Consider the following 6,128-nt stretch of genomic DNA (forward strand, 5'->3'; position numbering starts at 1 on the left):
CAGACGAAGAAATCAATTAATTTGTTCTCCACTGTCAGTTGTACCTGGAATTCCTGTGGGGAAATTACCTGGGTTTTGAAAAATCAAAGGGAGCTTCCCGGCCTTTTCATTTGTCATTAAAATTACCGCTCTGCTTTACTCTGTATATGCTTTTCTTTTTCTTTGTTCTTTCTTTTTTCCTATTTCCATTTCCCTTCCTGAGTATTCCTCCTCTAGTACACAAATTCCTGTAATATGTATGACCCTTTCTTTCATTCTTTTTCACCTTTTTTCACTTCCTCAATTCTTTCTCTTTTTGCTTCTTTGCTCTTCACAATCCTTCAACTTGCACAAACCCTCTGAGATGGACACAGACCCTCTGCAGCTCTCCTAATCCTTCTTTGTTTGGTCTTTTTAACTCAATTAGAAATAACCATCTTTAGAACAACATACCTTCAATTCCATGTGACCAAAATCATATACTTTTTCCCAGCTGAATTAGAATTCTAACAACTAGAAGTTAGTAATTAGTATTCTTTAGATTGGCAATTTATGAATACATTTCATAACTTTCAGAAACGTTTTTTTCCCCCATTGGCATATACACTTAAAATTTTAGAGCCATAACAGAGATAACATTTTTTTTTTGTAGACCCAGGCAAAAACAAACATTTTAGGTTAATAACTTTAAAAGACATCAGTTAAACTTAAATTAGCCATTTGGATTCTTGGTGATTACTGTATTTCTTTAGTGTGCTCAAAAGTGAACTGTTCTATTATCTAGTGTCCTTGGCAATGTGTAAGGAGGCTTCAGAAGAGGCAGGGGGTGGGGCAGATATCAGGCGCAGCAGCCTGAATTGAAAAGTGCCATATTTTCACATGGATGTAGCTAGTGGCCCCCTGCTGTTTCCAAAGCCTGCACATGGTTCTGGGATGGCATTAATTTCCTCATTGTTCCTGGGATTGCAGCAGCTCCTGGGCCTCCAGAAGTAGGATTTAGAGTGTTTACAAGACTTATTTCCTCACATTTTTCTTTTTGAGTTTTACAGTCTGGGAGAGGAATGAGATCTTTGCCCCCTCTTTGAACCATCAACTTAGAACTTTCTGATTAGAATTCTTATGATGTAACAATATGAAAGCTTGAAAATAAGAGATTTTATCCTACTTACTAGACCTTGGGCAAAACAATTCTGTTATAATACATGTCCATCTTTTTATTGATCATTGGCTCATAACCAAAGGTGGACCACTTGGCCAGAATGTGACCTAGGGGATACCCCTGGGTACTGACACTGAGGCCTCAAGGGTTACACACAAAATAACAATTAAATAGAAATGAGTAAGCAATTATATTGCAGAATGATTCTTATGCAATTTCTCTAAGCAATAATATCCCAAATTAAAAACACAATTATTAAGACACCCCAAAACATATATGCAACAAGCAAAGCAAATATTACCCCAAAATTCATGTAAAAAAAACCAAAAGAGTGCTCCAACTAGATTCTACGCTGAAGAACGGAGTTTTTTGGTCACTGAGTTGTGCCTATTGATTGCTATGGAATCCTAAGCAATTCAGAGAACCCAAATGGCAGGATAGAGGGTTCCTGGTTGTGCACACCAGGGACTTTACCCAGTTTGGGCTTTTCCGCCCACCAACAACCCATTTACTTCCCTCAGCTGGACATAGCAGGTGACCAGCACTGTGAGAAAGTGAGGAACAGTTCCCAAGTAAAATCACTTGGCAGTCTCCATTGCTCTGGATTGGGGATCCCTGCATGGGGTTGAGACCCCATGCTCCTGGAGAAAGGAAGTTTTGCAGCCCTGTTGTCACCCAGGCTTTTGAGCCTTGCACCTAGGTTGTGGGGGCCAGCTCTATTTGTATCTCTGCCTTTCTTACCAGTCTCTCTGTGGCTTCTTCTGTAAATCCTTATTATAATATTTCAGTACAGCTAGCCTTCAGTTGTACTTCAGGTTGATTGCTATATACTTTAGCTCTAAATCTGGTTTGGGGCTGGCAGTAGGTGAGTGTAGCTTCCACCTACTTGGCAGCCATCTTGGAGTCTTCCATATGTCCTTGAATTTTGACTACTTGCTATGTGAACTAAAGATTAAATGTCATTTGAATTAAAAATTTAATTTAATATCAGATTATTATCCAGTTAAAGTTTTCAATCCAATTTTTTAAGGTTTGATATAGGTTTGCTCTGTTTATAAACTCACTCACTTATTTTTTATTAAATAAATATACATTATTGTTTATAAGTTTGAGGGTTATATAGGCCTGGTCATTGGAAGCATAATAATCAGCTGGCTTTTGAGTTATGCTAAACTTTAAGGATCTTAAGCACATGAGTGTACTTTGACATGATAGAATGTGATTTTTTTTCACTTGAGAAAATATATTAATATGTTTTACAGGGAAATATAAGACTGTATAATAATTTATCTATAGTAGATTTTATAAAAAGGAATATATACCTACTATAAGAGAAAATAAACTATTTAATATGTGTAAGATGAAATGATTTCTATTATTTAAACAAGGGCAAAAATAAGAATGAAAAATGTTTCCTATATATCAAAGGTTTTACTGTTTAAAAATAATAAACCTCATTTTTAATAGTATTATAGAAATAAGGATTTTGATAATAAATTGTTATGTCTTTAAAGTTAAAGGAATTTTTATTAAAAGAATATTTTGATGCATTAAATTTTATAATCTCGATTTTTAACTTTCTGGATTATCAGTCAATTTCAGGGTAACTGAAAATATAGTCAGTTCCAGAATATTCAGACTCATGGAGGGAACACAGCCCAAATCAATCACTTAGTCATTCCATCAACACTTAGTTAATGCCTGCTGAATGGTAAGCTGTGTAAGGACACAGACAGAAATGGTAATTGGTGGTCAGTATTTATCAGAAAATCAGTTTTATAATTATTAATGATTAGTGATGTATAGAGCTTCTGTTTAAATTTGTTTTTTGGAAATAAATTAAAAGGTTGTATTGTCTCTTTTAGGCTTCTAAATGGCATTCAGTACTTCTATTTTAATTTGCCAAATTACCTGTAATTTGTAAGCATCATTGTCTTTTTCCAAACCTCTTCTGGAGTGGCTTGAGCACTAGAAAACTCCACTTTATACTATGTCAGAAAACCACAGGGCAATTTTATTATTACAAGATCCAAATTGCAGCCCTACTTGATCAGTTTTGGTGTCACTTTTCTATAACATCAATAGCATTTTTGAAATAATTTCAGAAGATTACTAATAAGAGAAACATTTGATCATTACATTATCCTGAATTACAATCTTTTAATGTCACCTTAGAAATATTTGGTAATTTGGCACTGTAAACAAAGATTACAAAAAAAACCACACCTGACATATATATATTAATTTTTTTTTAAAAAAAAAATATATATATATTATTGATTTTTTAGAGAGAGGAAAAGAGCGGGATAGAGAGTCAAAAACATCGACGAGAGAGAAACATCGACCAGCTGCCTCCTGCACACCCCCTACTGGGGATGTGCTGGCAACCAAGGTACATGCCCTTGACCGGAATTGAACCTGGGACCCCTCAGTTCTCAGGCCGCTGCTCTATCCACTGAGCCAAACCAGTCAGGATGAAATTGATATATTTTAAAAAAATATATCGTATGGTAGAATTTCAAGTAGCGTGTTAGATTTGTTTCATGTCTATTTGAGTAATATAAAAACTGGGGCATATTAAGTTTTGCTATCTTGTTTTTAGACTAAGAAGGTCAGAACTATTTTTCCTCTGGCTCAAGATAATATCATTGTATATACCTACATAGAAAACACACACCCACATGGGACATTATTTAAATGAACCCTTCCCCCCCCCCCCCTTTTACTACAGCAAGTTAACAAAATGAATAGATATGTAGTATCTTTCTTATAGAGTAAGACAACACTCTGGACCTCAATTCAGCCTAGAAAACATCAGCATATTGCCAGTAGGATTATTTATAGTAAAAATGCAAACAAACAAGTGAAGATACCCAGACTGTTGGTATTGGACATATTATTAGTAAACTTGTAACATCTGTGGACTATGTGGTTTCCCCTAATGTGCCATAATTTACAAATTTAATACATTTGCTTTTGTTGTAAGGAGGTTTATATTGGATTTGCCAGATCACTTTACTAACATCATCTGGATTTTTCTGCCCAGATCCACTCAGATAAAAACAATAAATACATAGAGGATTTTTTTATTTCCTATAAAAGAATTGTGTGAGGAAATACGTTGGCAGGCAGCATATTATAATAAGACTAGAGGCCCGGTACATGAAAATTCATGCACATGGGGGGTCCCTCAGCCCAGCCAGTGCCCTCTCACAGTCTGGGACCCTTGGGGGATGCCCACCTGTTGGCTTAGGCCTGCTCCCTGAGAACAGATTATCTAAAAGAAATAATCATATCTTTGGGTAAGGATTTTTTAAAAAGGTAATGGTTGCATGAAAATTCACTGCCGGTGGGGCTGAGGGGACTCCGGCAGCAGGCTCCCTGGTGGGGCTGAGGGGATTGGGCACCACCATCTTGTGGCTGTTTGTGCCGCCATCTTGTGAGGGCGTGATGGTCAATTAGCATATTACCTCTTTATTATATAGGATACTGTGGCTCTGTCTCCTGATGTCCTGAAAACTATGATATTTCAAATGAGGATGTCAGTGATGGGCAAGGTATGAATGTATATGTATACACACAGGTATCTGTGTGATGTACTTCCCCCCTCCATAACCCACATATGATTCTGAAAGGAGGTAGATTCTGAAATTTCTAAAACACTATCTTTCCATTTCCAATCTCAGTCGAGGCCAACAGAAAATATGCTTTTTGGTGAATTCTCCTATTTTTCTGTAAAAAAAAAAGGCAGAGAAATGTTATACAAGTACCCTCATACAATTCCTATGCAGTTGCCTTTGTTAACAATAAATACTTACGTGGGAAATTGACATAATGAAATTGTTTTCTATGGGACATGTGAAAGTAAAAATGTAAATTTTTGTGAAACATGTAAAAGAAACAATTACTGGCAGGGTTTCCTGGAGCTGAGTTTCATATTCTGTTGTAATTTTCACAGGAAGCAAGAAAATACACAATCCTATTGATAAGGTGCATTTTTATTTGTTTATTCAGCTGTTTATAGTAGTTGGTGTGTTCTAGTCAATTTATTAAATATTAGGACATATACAGAGACAAATAACATACTATAAGACTCTAGGAGTGTATCTATGCTATAGTGAGGAAAAAAATTAAACAAGCAAATGACATGTGAAACTGCTATGCTGGAAGTGTGTGCTGTGGAAACATTGAGGCGGAGGTTACGTATTTCCCTATGGCAAGGTTTCTGATCACTAAAGTGATTCTGGGTATACACTAGGTAAAGAATACTGAGAAACATATTTCATGTGAGGGACAGCTTCATTTAAAAAAAGGCACTGGATGTTAATATGCACAGTATATTTAGGGAATGGCAAACAGTTAAGAGATAGGTGTTCCAGAGGAAAATGTCTGTTGAGCCTGTATGTTTATATTTTTCTACCTTTGGATAGAATCTTTTTTATTGAAAAATATCTTGGTGACTGCTGAATTTCTCTACTTTAAATTAATGATATTATTAACTTATTTAGGGGAAAGCAAGGATATTAGTTGTCTTAAGGACTTAGGATATTTTATAAGGATAAAATAACAGCGAGAAAGTGACTTTAAAGATCAGTTAAAAATAGGACATTTTGATAACTGCCATTTATTTGGACTCAATAGGTAGAAACTTATTATGGGATTCAGTATGAGCAGTGCAAATGGGGCATGAAGGCTTCAGTGTATATGTAGAATTGGAGATGCTTTCACTTTCCATTTGATGAAATTGAATTTCTCAAAATGGACTCTATATCTTTTTAATTCAAAGATTTTCAGCAAGTAGGAGGAAGATATCCTATAATTTATGAAGGTAGCTTATTTATTTATTTTTTTAGCTCTCAGCTTTAGCAACTGCTTTTATTTTTCCAGCCATCTTGCTGCTGGTGATCCTTATAAGGCAAGCCGCCTTTCATTTTCCTCTTCCTTAGCACAGCTGGTGCTTGCATTGCTGTGAACATCCATTGAGTCATTT

Source organism: Myotis davidii, unplaced genomic scaffold, assembly GCF_000327345.1.
Source record: "Myotis davidii unplaced genomic scaffold, ASM32734v1 scaffold206, whole genome shotgun sequence".
NCBI lineage: Eukaryota > Metazoa > Chordata > Mammalia > Chiroptera > Vespertilionidae > Myotis > Myotis davidii.